The sequence below is a fragment of the Magallana gigas genome, chromosome 8 (genome assembly GCF_963853765.1).
Source record: "Magallana gigas chromosome 8, xbMagGiga1.1, whole genome shotgun sequence".
NCBI lineage: Eukaryota > Metazoa > Mollusca > Bivalvia > Ostreida > Ostreidae > Magallana > Magallana gigas.
Window position 1 is genome coordinate 43,731,770 of NC_088860.1, and position 16,191 is coordinate 43,747,960.

The window sequence follows — 16,191 nt, forward strand, 5'->3', positions numbered from 1 at the left end:
TGACTTGAATTTTTCTATAGTCAACTTTCCTTACTTATAGAGCAATATACCTTCATCACCTGCATATGGTGTTTTTGTCTCTCAGTTAATTCGATACACAAGGCAAGTTTCTGACAAACAAGTTGATATACAGGACTATCAACAGTCTCGTTAAAAGTCATCTTTTCGTAAGTGCCATGGTCGATACAACGACCTTTTCAGCAAATACAATCTTCCACAAGCTGCATTCTGACTGACGTTTTTCCTACTAACTGTTAGGCCATAATTGATTACCTAATTGTCTACGGACTTTTTCGTTTTCTCCCCGATTACGACAAAGAGCACATGGCGGGTGTGACCGGTTAGCAGAGAATGCTCACTCCTCCATGGCACCTGATCCTACCTCAATCTTTCTAGAGGTCCGTGTTGCTGTGCTTTGAATTCGTATTTCGTTTTATGGATTTTTGAGATGGTTGACAGTTTGTTATTGCCATATAGAATATAGAACTAATTCTAACTAACTTCCTTACTTTTAACTTGAGTAACAAAAATTATAGAAAAGTAGTTAAGTAGAAAACTGTTTCTTCATAAAATATTGAGAGTATCAATTATCATCTTTATGAATAATCAATCTTCTTCTATGTACAACAAAACGAATTTTTTTTCTTTTTTGTGTGTGTGGGTTTTTTTGTTTTTTGCTTTTTGTTTTTGTTTTTTTTGGGGGGGATGGGGGGGGGGGGGGGGTGTTGCAGTGTTATATCAAAGCGTTTGCTTCTTGAGTTACAGCTGTTAATTACTACCAGGGTGAAATCAAAACTTCCTTTTCTTTGCATAGTATATCAACTCGATACCTTCTTTCAAGCCCCAAATATTGAATTTCATCAAATTAATTTTAGAGTAACTGACTTGATTATTCTTTGATTTTGCAAATAGCGTGACTAAAATAAGTTCCCGCGCATTTAGCGCAAAAATATGATGCCCATACAATGCGTTTAAACTATCTAATGATATAGCTTGTGAGAGTATGCCAAGACTGTTTTATATCTTTAAGGAGGTTGGCACCTGAAACAACAGTAATGTCAACCATTCGAAAACCACTCGGATATGAAGATGGGGACCAAAAATGTTCATTTATTTTGTTTGTGACCCATGTCACATGCCGTTTTTTGGAAATATGAGGCCCCAAACAGAAATGATAATATTCCTGAAATTTTTGCTAAAATTTGACATGGAAATTGATAATTTGAAGAAATCAAACAAATATTTATAGCTTGAACTATTATTTGGTTATGCTTTTTAAATACAGTATGAAGTTTAACACATGTAGTGACTATAAAAGTAAAATCTAAGTCCAATTTCAAAAATTCTTGCTTTGTTGGTGGCTTCAAAGGCCAGTACATAATGTACACAACAATAGGTGTTTCAAAATATTGGAGTAATCAAATTATAACGCGAATAAGAAAAATTATAGTATTGTCATCTTTCCAAAAATTTTCATACAAATATACATACATTTTATGTTCCATTTAAAAGTAAATCAATTAGGGGTCACATCTCAGAAAGTTGAGATATAGTATATAATAATCTACTTTTAGGTCAAAATTGGAGCTAATTTTCTTCTTAGCTTGTATGAAATATAAGCTAAATATGCCAAAATATTTTAAAAGAAATATCCAAATATTGTTTAAAACGTTTTTAGAACATTATGAATTTATCGTAATGCACAAACTATCTAAAAGTTTAGTCTGCGCTGAAAATAAGGAAGCTAAAGTAACCGTACTCTAAAACTAGTGAGTTATGAAAAATATTCTTTTACTTCTTGAAAAACTTCCGCCATAAAATATAGCCCCTTACTAAACTCTCTATAAATGTAATTTTTTAAAACAATTTATTCATTAAAGTTTATTTGGCATTGTAAAATACAATTATACGTCTACTAGAATTAATATGTGAGGTAGAGTTTTCAGACTAGAGCTGACCCAAAATGGCTACCAAAAACCAAAGGAGCGAACCTTTTTAATTGCCTGACGTCATGACGGCAGGCATATCTAAGGTTTAAAAGTTGCAATCTCCGAAACAGTGCAGACAATGGGACAAGTAATATCATGATATTTCACAAAAAAGATTAACCGATGCATGTATAAGATGTCAGCATTTACATTCATAATTGATGAAAATGTTATATGGCATGTAATAACAACAGCGAGCAAGAGTTTTCAAGTAAAAGGGACGTTCACCATGCAGTGCACGTGTGTAATCCTGATTTAAAAATAGATCAGGATTTCACCATATTTGAACGGTGAAAAAGGGGGAGGGGGTCATCACAACAAGTTGTAACATACATGTATGTGACCCGATTTTCGTTCAGTTGGGCGATTTCATTAATCTTGAAAAGGGGTCATAACTCGCGTGTCTTACTAAATGTTCATTACTACATTTAACAATTACTAATCAAGTGTGTTTCTTAATTCGATAGAATTCTTTCAAAACATCCGATCCAGAGTATAATATACGTGTATGTAGCTGTTACAAAACAAATGTCAAAAAATTCATCTTATCCCCTCCTCATGGATCTCTGCCAATGGATGAGTTCATTCGTTGCGTGAACGGTAATAGCCGTATTTTGCCCCATAATGTTTATTCATAAATTTTGCGTACCGATTAGGTGACGAGACCGTTGGGATCATGCGAATTGAAGTTACAGTTAGGGTTTTTTCATGAATTTGAGAATTCACCCTTTTTTAATTGGTTGTCAAGATGATTTTGATGAAGCTGACCACACACATTAAAAAACTATACGTGTTTGTATACCCTTTCATATTTCAAGTGGTTGGAAATTTTTAAAAATGCCTTTCAGTTGATATTGCATCTTAATATAACAAATACAATTTTTAAAAAACTACTATTTACTTTCAGCTTTCAAGCTTACATGCACTTATATGATATGTGTACATTCCAAAAAAAAATAATAAAATAAATGAATTTCAAGTGATATATATGTAGATGTTCTAGATCGAAGAAAAGACTGACATTTTGTCTTACATTTGCACGTTCCGTTTATAAAGTTATGATCAGCAGCGAATTTTAAAATTCATTTCTGATAAGATAGTCTAATTGATACATGCATGCTTCCATTGAATTATTTTGTTTAGTCAGGCAAGCTTTTTGGAAAGCTATTACTTGTATCTTCATTATACCGAACTTGTATGATAATTTGATAGTTAAACATGGGAATGTCAATGTCCTCTGTCGAACACTCGGCGTCGTCCTACCACGACGTTTGTACGGGAGGTATCTTCTCCTCGTTGTGAGGAGTAGGCGGATTACTCAGTACAAAAAGAGAAGGCAAAAGGAGAGCTTACATTTGACTAGTAAAGAACTGCTTTTTTCTCCACCCAATTCTTATACACTTGAACGTTGTGTCTAAAAATTCCAAACTGTTGAAGTAAATATAGGTTCATGTTCATACTAATGAAATTACGCACAGTGGTCAGCAGTTACACTTTCTTTATATTTCTGACCCGGTGTCTACAAATACCTTACTGGAATTAATTAGGAAACAGATTTCTCCATAAACATTGACGGTCACAAGTAATCTGTATATCGAATGCACTTTCACTAATTTCTATAGAATCTATGTTATCATATCATATGATAATAGAGCTTCGTGACTTTTCTAATGCTTACAGTATCATTATGCGGTACTGAAAATTCCTTATTTCACGATAGCGCTTAATTCCGCGAGTCCATTGTTTTGCATCAGACCCATGTGAACGAATGCAGTAAAATAATTTTCATTGCACCTGACATTGTTAAATGTAGTTAATTTTAAAAAATAATTGAATAAGACTCCTGGTGCGCAGATATGACAGACTTGTATGTAACTTTTTGATTTGAAACTTTGATAACATTTCAGTAATCGTAATATGATCTTTAATAATTTAATTTCAACGAATCACATTGCCATTTGAGAACAATTTTTGTGCGGTTTTTTTTCTGAAAGAGTCAATTTTTCTATATCACATAACGAGTCAATCAAAGTCAATTTAGAACCATTCTACTGTTTTTACATTGGATGTTTTATCAAATGGTTCAAATTGATATAAGTGTATTTTTAAACCAACATTAATGAGAATGTTTTGTGAATACTTGCTATACCAGTCGTTAAAACGCTTACTCTGGTTACCAGAACGTTTTCAATCCTCTAGCTAATTTTCGTATCTTTTTCGTTGCTTTTACAATGCATTTCAACTAATTTATAATATACCTTTTAGTTAGTTAAAATGTAAAACTAAAACTGAAACAACATTACAATATTTTTATTTGGGTCAGAACTTCAAAGGGCAAGGTCACGATTTTGGTCAAATTCTATTTTTTTGTTTTTATTATTTACAATGCTGTAGGAATACATTTCTAATGATCAAATGGACGTTAAGAGTCAGTCGTAGAGTAATAAGCAAGATAAAGGGCTCACAATTCTTTGTCATGTAAACAAGGCTTGTGCACTGTTTTTTGTTTAAATAGGTTCAATATACGAATAAAAAATCTTTATCAAGCTGATTTGTCTATGTTTTTATTCATTTTAAGCATAAATAAACAGTTCCTAAAGTTTTAGCACATTCATTTTAGGTCTAAAATTGGAATTTTCACTTCCCCATTCAAAATGTAAACAAAAGCTTTGTTTACATAGCAAAGAGTTGTAAACTCTGTAACTCGCTTGTAACTCAACAAATGACACTCAAAAATTGGTTGCCTTTTAAATAAGCTATACTGAAGCATTGTAAACATTAATGTCGGAAAAATTATTTTTGACCAAAATCGTGATCGTGCCTCTTTAAAAGAGCTTAATGACATTTAAAAATGTGTTGTATTTATTAACTGGTCAATACAGTAAGACTCCTGAAAATCCTGAATACATGTCAGGATGTATGTAACCGTTGTTTACATGATTTTCAACTTTGACATGGTCTCCAGACTTCAGCTTCACGATGACTGTCCTGCTTATTTGGATTAAAGGGGTTGAATTGAAACCACCATTAGACACGTGAAGTTTACCTTTAGTTTTTTTGTTGACCTTTATAAATAACCATATTCCTGGGTACGATAAAGAATCGACAACAAACATGTAGGTTCCCGCCAGAGGACACGTGAACACTCCCGTTCTGTCGTCATATCCGTTCCCGTCATTCGTTAGGACTGTGTTATATTTTACTGTTTGTCCAGCTCCAAGTCTGAGAGGTTCTGATTGTAAGTTGACAGAAAAACTGACTTGTGGAGAACTGGATGAATCTGTTATAATATTTAAATAATTTTACTTTGGTTTTAACGCCTCTTTTTGGCTAAACATAGTAATCTACATTCTATAAAATAACTTGCCTACATCAAAATATGCAGCCCCTGCAAAATGATCAATCAGCCTGACGTTACATTAAATTAAAATGATATTAAAAAAAATAATGGACCTTATTATCTGATTTAATTCATTTAATTTCTTTTAATGTTCAACAAGTATAGCATAAATTGTGATAGTTTACAGGGTTTTAATTTTTACCATTCCTCTTTATGCATAAACTGTCCTAGTTTATGTTATATCTTTTAACATAGCTTGGAATTTTATCCGTTTTTAAAAATACTATGCACATTTGATAGCCATTATGTTTATGCATAAATATTAAGGTAATACAAAAAGTTTCTCCTTAGATTTTATTCTTTTTTTAAAATTACCAGGGGACAGTTGAATCAGTTGTTTTAGAGCTGATGAATCCAGGGTCACCGTTGCCTTGGTGTTGTCGTAGATTAACGATTTCAACAAATCAACCTTTGTCCTCTTGCCTGTCTGTACATTGTTTCCACTGAATGCAACATCAAGTAATCCAAAGGACAACACAAACAGTAAAGGTAGCAACATTTCTATTTTTAATTCAACCGACAATTAAGTATTTCTGTATGAGAAGCTTTCCTCAGCTTGTATATATAAATAATAATACAACACCTGTTACACATTCGACATCATGCTATTTCAACATTAATATATCAAGTAACCATATATATATATATATATATATATATATATATATATATATATATATATATATATATATATATATATATATATATATATATATAAACACAAATAATAAGTCCAATGCTCAAACAACTTTTATCTATAGCGCTTTCGCCCTTCCGGGCTCTTCAGTAGATTTAAACAAAGTAAACAAGAACATTATGACGTCAATCTCGTGACGTTAGGTAGGCAACGTTATACAAACAAAGCGTTGAAGACGTGATTATGACGCTTTGTTTGTAAATTCCATCTGTGCTTATAGATAGTCATATACGTAAATGAAATCTTATACAATTCTGATTCCATCTTTTTGTGCATTTGATAAAAATAGATATGACAACTTCCTTCTTTTAAAATAAATCAAAAAGTTTTATTACCGTTAACCATTAGGTAAAACAAATTAGCTTATTTATTCTAAAGTAACATGGCCAGAATAGCACTGAAGATTAGTAACCCTCCCACTCCCAGTAACAGGAGGGGAACGGCGTCCGACTCGGTTCATAAGGAATTCAGACACTAAGGTCATAACGACATTGACCCCTCCTGTTGCTATGGTTGCATACTCAGCCCTATGTGCACTTAGAGCAGCTGTTTTGAAAATTTCTGTGGAGTAATATATCAGTAAAACATGGCATATTGAAGACATGGTTTTTTTCCTGAATGGTTAGAAAAATACTTTCAGATTTAAATAATGAATTAAAATTACTTTTCTTAATTTGTGTTTGATAGAAATGTAAACTCAATTTTTTTTTCAACAATATAATTCAACATGGTGAATTTGTGTAGAGGTTTCTTACCGCGTTGATGCCACTAAGCTGCTGTGTCAGTTGTAGAACTACGCTTATAATCAACTGCTCCCTGAAAAAAATTTTCCGGAAAAAATCCATGAAAGCAAACTGAAAAAGGGAGAAATAAACGTGTTCTACAGAAACGTCTAAAAAATACCTATTACTGTTAGTTATAATTCTATCCTTGTGACGAATACTAATGTTATCAAATTTATTTGTAGTGTCAGTATAAATTTTAACATTGTACATATTCCAAAGAGTGTAATTAATATAATAGAAAAAAAAATCAGCATCCAGCATTAAAATTCGTAATAAGCACCCTCCTCTGCATCTCTGCTTCCCTTTTCATTTCATCCATATCCTCTCCTTCATCGTCAGTTTCCCTAAACCATATTAGATCTATCAAATAAGGGATGAAATATTAATCTGTTCGTGTACAAATGTTTTATCATAATGAAAAGGAAAAACAATTTTGTGGAATATGCAAAATTTTGAAACAAATAAGATAACATAATTCATTGAAATTGTAAAACATGTTATTATTAGAATGATACCTTATACCTATTATGTAATCTTTATTTGCTGAAAGTCATTAAGCCTTACTATTTGCCTTCTGACGTTTTTTAGCCTTCTCTTTATCCAGTGCAGAAAGCATCAGAAATCGCGGGGACTCTGGACCCATGGCAGTGAGCACAACATTATGACTATTGGTACAATGTGGCATCTATATGTCAAAAAGTAATTATTCTTCCTAATAATCTTTGGTTTTAGTAAACATCTTATTAAAGTTATGTTATGTTAGTCGCACCTTCAAATTAAAAATTATTCATGACATTTTTGCCCATTTTATCAAAGCATCAACGATATTGTTACAACCGGCGTACCAACATAAAATAATACGTAAATATTTCTTGCTCTTTATAATTTAATGAAAACATTTGCGGCAAATTTAGCTTTCATATAATCACTGATAGCTTATCTTAATACATTGAATATGAAGCCAGACGACTTGGCGGTATCTTTCTACCCTCTGCCTACCAAACCTCCCTGAGACAGGCAACACCGGTGAGTTACAGTCATGTCTCATGTGGTTATGTAACAGTGTGGATGTGGTTGGAAGATCTAGGGCACTAGTGAAGAGTATGTTCGAAAAAGACCTAACAGAAATGGGGAGAGAAAGAGAACTGAGAAGACAACTGGAGAAAAAGAACAGGGAGGTGGTGTGCAGCTGAAAGCGATCGACAAACTGTTTGAGGAGTGAATGAATGTGCCTGGTGGGAGTGTGTGAAGGTGCAATTTGTGTAATTGCTACTTTATTGTTTAAAAATGGTTTATATTATATTAATTTTAATGCTTTATTGGATATGTTACCTTAAATTTGTTGTTTTTATAAGTGATTTTTAAAATTGAATGTCTGTTGAATTATTATGTACATCCATGTATTTATTGTGCATTCAAGTAATTATATATACATGGACTAATGTGTGTTTTCACACATTAGGTCTTAAGAAAGGCGGAGTGTTGTGGTTTTATTGTATCTAATGATGTGTATTTATCTATTTATTATAAGTGTCCATATTTTATTCATATTTCACCCATTTATTTTTCACTTTTTGTATTGAGTCATTTCCCTTTGGTTATAACCCGTCTGTGTTGGGCGCGCCCGGGTCTACAATACCCGGCCGGGATTTATTGTTATTATATAATATGTGCATTTGTAAATCGAGGGAGTCTGCAGTATTAATGATTACAGTTAAGACATACTTTGGAGAACTGTCAAAAACAATGGTAAATATCTCATTATTGGTTTTTATATGATAATGATTCATGTCTTTTAACCCAATATGAGCTGGGTTTTTTTAGAATTTAATTTTGCTGCAAAAACCTGCTAGTATGATTAGTGTGCATGTAAATTAAATTCTTATGATAAAAAGGTTTGAAATACTCATTAATTTTCATCAGAAGAAAGATTTCTCTTCCAAGGAATATATAGCAGGTCAATTTTTGTACAGGACGACAATAATTCAATTTTGGTTCATTGAAGGCTTCTTTACGGCTTTTCCAATAAAAATATGGCTAACAGAACTTTATCAACCATGATATTTTGTCATTTTATTTGAAAATAACATTTTTCGTGAAAAAAAATTTCAGCATGAAAATTGCAGCTCATATTGCTTTAAGTTTGATTACTTCCGATTGTGACTTACACAGAATACAGAATTTAATTCTGAAACACTGAAAGCTGTTCTTCTTTTATCCTTCCGAACTCGGAATTATGTATGGGACCAACTCCCTTTACAATAAATATCTTTATGTTTGTTTGACCCCTCCTATAAAATCATATCAGTAACTCGCAGGTAACAGGAATAGGAATGGTCATTTATTCAAGACATATCAGAATAAATGACAGACCATGAACATATATACAATCAATAAAAAGAATGGGAACAGAAATATTATGCAATGAAAACACAAGGTTGGTGCCAATCTGAGACTAGAAAACATACATTTTACAAAAGAAGCACCAGAATAAACAAAGTACGTTTAATTAAAAAATGTCCCCGAGTCTGGGTTGTAAAATTGTATAATCAAAAAACAAATTGTAGATGTAAACTTATGTACAGTTACAACTAAAAATGACAATATGGGGCGTTATCTGCCAATTATACATCAAGTGATATAGAAGGTGGAGGGGAAGGTGGTGGTTATAGAATGACGGTCATCAATGTTTACAAAATAAGGAATGATCAATGTGCATGGGAAAATACCCTAAGACACATATTAACATCTAAAAATAAACGAACTACAAACACCATAAACCATTTATATACATACATATAAATGTGTTATGTCAGCACCTTGCCACACACGATTTTCATTCAATGTAATTGATAATAATAAGCAAAGACAAACATTTAAGATTAAAATGTAGAGTGTACAATGTATACTTATGGCAAGCCAAAATCACAAAAAAGAGTAAATCATAGTTTCACATCTGATAAATTAGGTTCATCGACTTCTACCTATAGCAATGATGAACAGCAAACTATAATTAATGATTTGTAAGCTATAATGTTTATCTGTAAAACTATATTTAACGGTTGTAAGCAATAGTTTACGAATGATAATCTAAGTTTATCTGTCTGCAAATAACGTTAACAATAGATTTTGCTGATAAATATAGATTCGTTGTTAATCATAGATTGACAACTGTGAAACTATATTTATTAGATAAACTATGAAAACATCGCAAATGGTTGTTTTCAGTGTTAATTATAGCTTTACACTTCTTCAACATAGATGACCACGTTAACTATAATTAACGATCCGTTAACTATAGTTTATAACCGCAACCCATATTTAACGATTGTAAACTATTGTTTATGAATGATAATCTAAGTTTATCTGTCTGAAAATAACATTAACGATCGATTTTGCTGATAAATAAAGATTTACATCTGTAAACTTTGATTTGCATTTGTTAACTATGGTAAAGCATTGTTAATCATACTTTCACACTCCTGAAAATATATTTATCAGATAAACTATGTTTTGCAATCGCAAATGGTTGTTTTCAGTGTTAATTGTCTGACGTCATGACGTCAGGCATATCTAAGGTTTGAAAGTTGCCTTCTCCGAAACAGTGCAGACAATGGGAGCAAGCAATATCAAGATTTTTCCGAAAAAAATTAATCGATGCATGTTTAATGTGTCAGCATTTACATTCACAATTGATAAGAATGTTATATTGAATGTAATAGCATCAGGTAGCAAGAATTTTCAAGTAAAAGGGCTGTTCACCATGCGGGTGTGTAATCCTGATTTAAAAATAGATTAGCCATATTTGAACGGTGGAATGGGGGGGGGGGGGGGGGAGGTCATCGCAACATGTTGTTACATATTGTCTATTGTGGTACAATGTAAGTAATAATTGGTGTTGGATTATCATCAATACCAATGTTTGGATTAAAACAAATATATATTCATATAGCTGGAATGTTTAATGGAGGAACTAAATCACCGAAGTGGTAGTGATACGATTTTCGATCAACTGGGAGATTTCATTCATCTTGAAAAGGGACAAAACTCGTGTGTCTTACTAAATGTACGTTAATACTACAAAAAACAATTGCTAGTCAAGTCGAAAAGTAACAATTCGATAGATTTCTTCCAAAACATTCGCTCCAAAGTATAATATATGTAGTTGTTACAAAACTAATATCGAAAATTCATTTGACCACCTCCCCATGGATCTATGCCAATGAGTTATTTCAAACCATCGGATCGAGATTTTACCCGTTGCGTGAATGGTAAAGCAGGACTTCGCGCCAAAATGTCTCATACAGAAGCGCCGATTAGTGGCCGAGTGCAAATTGGAATTACAGACGAATACTCCAGAGCACACCGTGTGTACACATCAAAGGCATGTAGCATCGGGAGTGGAGGGGGGAGGGGCTGTTTCCCCCTTTTTTTTTGCAGCGGGCACTTTTCTTAACTTTACATGTATAATTAATGGATTTATTTCATGATTTTAAGAATTCGCCCTTTTATCAATTGCTTGTCAAGATGTTTTGGATGAGCTGCCCCCACACACTTTCAAAAACAATACGTGCTTGAATATCATTTCCTATGGTTGGAAATTAAAATTAATTATAAGTGATATACGTGTACATGCACTAGATTTAATTATCAGCAGCGAAAAATTAAAATTCATTTCTTATAAGATAGCCTAATTGAACATGCACGCTTCAATTGAATAAATTTGTTTAGTCAGGCAAGATTTTGGGAAAGCTATTACTTACACTTCTGAAACATTGATCATTGGTTTACAGATGTAAACTATAGATTATCGCCGTTTAATGTAGTTTTCCGTCCGTAGTTTACAACTGTTAAACCTAGTTTATCGACTGTTAAACTATGATTAGCTCATTTGTGTGAATTTGGCGTGCCATACCTATTTACATCTCTAAATTAGACTTTGATAGTTGTTTTTTTTTTGCTTGTTTTTTTTTTCATTTTGATCCTGTTCATTCTCAAAATCATAAACACTATGCACACTACACAAATCGGCAGCAAGAGTCTTTTTTTCACTTTCGGTTTGATCAGTTACAGGGGAAAACAAAAACAGGTTTGTTATTTATTAAGGCGCACTTGATTTAGCTTAACGAAGTGTACGCCGGTATAAACATTATATAGTGTATATCAAATGCACTTAAATGGTTCTTGGCTTTTATCTAACATAGATAAAAAAAAAATAAACACATTAATTTCAAATTGAACAATTACATCTTAGGACAAAAGAACTTGACAAAAGCAATCTAACTTCAAACTCATGCAAACTCTGTTTATTATGTTAAAATATCAAAGTGACTTAATTATAGGTGACCATTTATTATTGCAGTGAAAAAAATGTCGATAATTTTCTTTAAATAAAAATACATCCAGATGAGTTTAGATATCTGAAGTACTTGTTGTAACAACGTATCGAGATACATGTGCTCTATAAAGAGATGCGTTATATAAGCAGTTGGTGAAGAATTGATTTCCGTGTACTGCCTTTTGCAAGAAATCAACCCATCATTTTCTTTGTAAAGTATATCAACCTAATAACTTCTTACTGACTAATATCATCTTTGAATTAATTTAAAGCTGCTTGGTCCGATTTTATATCAAATTTTATGCACGCTTTTAAAGGATGGCTATGCTTAGTACATGTATAATAATAGTCATTGCAGTAGTTTTACCTGTCAAATATGCCAAATTTCAATGAAGAAAAATACGTACAAAATTTGCTAACAAAATAAACGACATTAATAGGTACCGCGTTATTTCGCCTCATGTTAAATTTCACCCCTGACGACGAGACGGGTATGGTTGTATTACGAATTTGACATCGCTTTAAAAAAAGGTCGAAATGATCAGACAAATTACAAATAAACATGTGTACGTTTTGTTCGCTAATATTTCTAAAGTCTGCTTTCTTTACAATCGATGCATAGCATGCGGGTTGAATAACCCCAATCATTCGGGGGACGAAACCAAGCAGTTTTTTTTTCCAAACATTGATGCATTTTGGTTTGTTTTTTCGTTTGCCCAAAGAGATATTATTTTTATTTACTTTGAATATTTTTAACTTTGAAAGGAGACTGATTCTGCTGGTGTAAATAGGAGAAAGTCCATAACTTTCTAAGATAAATGATTTGTATGAAAAAAATTTTGATACTGTAATTACAAAAATATCGGACCAAGCAGCTTTAATTCTACAAATAACATTGCCATTTGTGCGCAATTGTGGTTTTTTTCTGCAAGTTACAGCGGATAGAACATTTCTATAGGTCTAGACAAGAAGGGTCAATCAAAGTCAATTTAGAATCATTTTACCGTTTTCAAATTTTTTTTACATCGGATGTTTTTTTTTTTTTAAATATTCAAGGTCATATATTTTCCAACAAACATTAATGGGTATATGTTTTGTACATGTTTTAACCAGGTCTTCAAACACTGATTCTGGTTATCGGATGCAATTATCCAATCCTCGAAATTTCGTATCTCTGTTTGTTGTTGAAACACTGCATTTGAACTAGTTTATAAAACATCTTTTAGTTACTTAAAATGACAAAACTGTTACACTACTTCTACACTTTTATTCAAAAATGGAAGAGCTTAACGATGTGTTGTATTTATTTCTTGTCAATATAACATAGTTCCTGAAAATCCTGAGTACATTCCATACTGTATGTAACCGTTGCTTGCATAATTTTCAACTTTGACATGGTCTCCAGACTTCAGCTTCACGATGACTGTCCTGCTTATTTGGATAAAAGGGTTTCCATTGTAACCACGAGGAGACACGTGCAGTTTACCTGTTACTTTCTTGTTGACTTTCAGATATAACCAAAGCCCTTGGTAAGATAAAGAATCGACAACAAACATGTAGGTTCCCGCCACAGGACACGTGAACACTCCCGTTCTGACGTCATATCCGTTCCCGTCATTCGTCAGGACTGCGTCATATTTTACTGTTTGTCCAGCCCCGAGTGTTAGAGGTTTTGATTCTAAGTTGACAGAAAAACTGACTCGTTGTAGAGAACTAGACGAATCTGTTTCCATGTTAAAAAAATGAACACATATTATGTCAGCTGGTATGTTATGCATAACTTGTTGGGAAATATAAAATGTTCTAAAGTTAAGTTTAATTTGTTTTTAAACAATTACCTGAAGACAGTTGAATCAGTTGTTTCAGAGCTGATGAATCCAGGGTAACTGTAGCTTTGGTATTGTCGTAGATTAACGATTTCAACAAATCAGCCTTTGTAATTTTGTCTCTCTGTAAAGTATTTCCGCTGAACGCAACGCCGATTAAACCAAAGGACAACGCAAACAGCAGACTCAGCAACATTTTTAACTCAAACGACAAGGGAGTAACTGTGTGAAGAACCTTCTCACTGTTGGTTTATATAAGTAATAATACAACACCTGTTACACATTACACATCATGCTATACTATAATCAAACATTAACATATCAAGTAACTAAATATTTTGGGTTTAGATAGAATATTATAAAGATATACATGCAAATTTGCTATTAAAAAACAATATTGTAAAAAAAACAATCAGAAGAAGTATGCTTGATAAATAAAAAATAAATAAATTGTGTATATATTAATCAAATTGATGTTAGTTTATTTTAAATACCTAGACTTAACTTAATATGAAACTAAAGCAACGAATTGACCAACTACTTGTTATTTCACAAGTGGAAAAAAAGTCTTAGGATTTAATCACAGCCATTTTTAATGACGCAAAAGGAACGCCGCTTAGGTATATTTGGCATGCCTCCGTTCTGTCTCAATTTCATCTTAAGGATGACGTTTACTCAGAATGAAAAAAAAAACACTGATGATAATGAAAAACCAACTATTGTGTGTTATAGACCTTACATGGTAGTGTTATTCTTCTCTTTCAAAAAAGTAGGTCAAATGCTTTTTAAGTTAATCGCCATTGAATATTTTTTGAAAATTTAAGAAGAATCCATAAAAATTTTACACTATGATTGAGATTTTCTTAATTTGGAGAATAATTACAAATTGCTTAATTCTTGAACAAATGAAATACAGTTTATGAATGGTAGTGACATTAAACAGATACCAAGCATTAAGTTTTAATTCACAATTATTATAGATATTCTAGTCCGAATTTTCTCTATAAGTTTTCAAATTACTACCCATTTTTGATTCAATATAACAAAAGCTGAATGATGATTATGCTAAAACATTCATAGTATTAAAATAAGTATATTGACCTTTCTCAGCTGGCATAAAATTCATATGAGGTCTATGATCAAAATTTTGAGATATGGTGTCGTTTATCATTTTTAAGCACTTTCAATAGTTTCGTAGTGTGTGCCATACGATTATCTAAACGAAAAAGCAAGATAAAACCAACATAAAATATGCAAAACAATGTTGACTAACAAATAAAATCTTAACCATTAATATTCTAGTACTACCAAAAATATTTCAGTGGAAAACAAAATCTGAAAAATATGGTCCGAATTTCCTCTGTTTTGCTAAAAGTCAAACTTTGTCAGAGCCTAATTCCAAATTAATTTTGGTAAAAATATCGATTGTTATGTCAATATTAATTCATTTCATAAATACTTTTTGTATTTAAAACAAATTTTACTCGTGAAATTGAACTTTTTAACAATCCTGATTTGATCATTCAAACCCTGAGTAAACAACGTCCTTAAATGATTTCAATTTCTACCTCTATACAACATTTGTTATGGATATTCATTTAGTTAAATCATGCTTTTGCTTTTTATTTGTACTTTCAGATTCTTTTTTTATGAAATATATATTTTGGTATACAATTAAAATATAACATTGAGGGAGACAGCAAGATTCCAGTTCCCCGAGAGCAAGTCGAGAAATTGACTAGCTTGAGGGGAACTTGAATATATATGGGTCAATCAAAAAATACGAAGACAATGTGGCTGTCAATCAAATATTTTTCATAAAAATCACAACTAACAGATTGATAAATGCAGTAACACTTTTTTTTTAATTTTTTGGTTTAAGAAGTTTCATTCAATTTTTTGTTATCCAATTTCAAAAACAACATGTTTTGTCACCACGGCGTACGGTCACGTTTAAAACATGACGTCAAGATGACGCACGCACAGTTAATAGAAAAACCCAATCTTTACATAGCGCTTGATGTGCTTTTCACCTTACAATTAAAAAACGGCAATATATTACTTGACAATTTATTTGTTCACATTTGTTCGTACAGAAATAAAGTGTGTCAACATCCTGATCATACCAAGGTTTACTTCTCAAACAACATAACTATA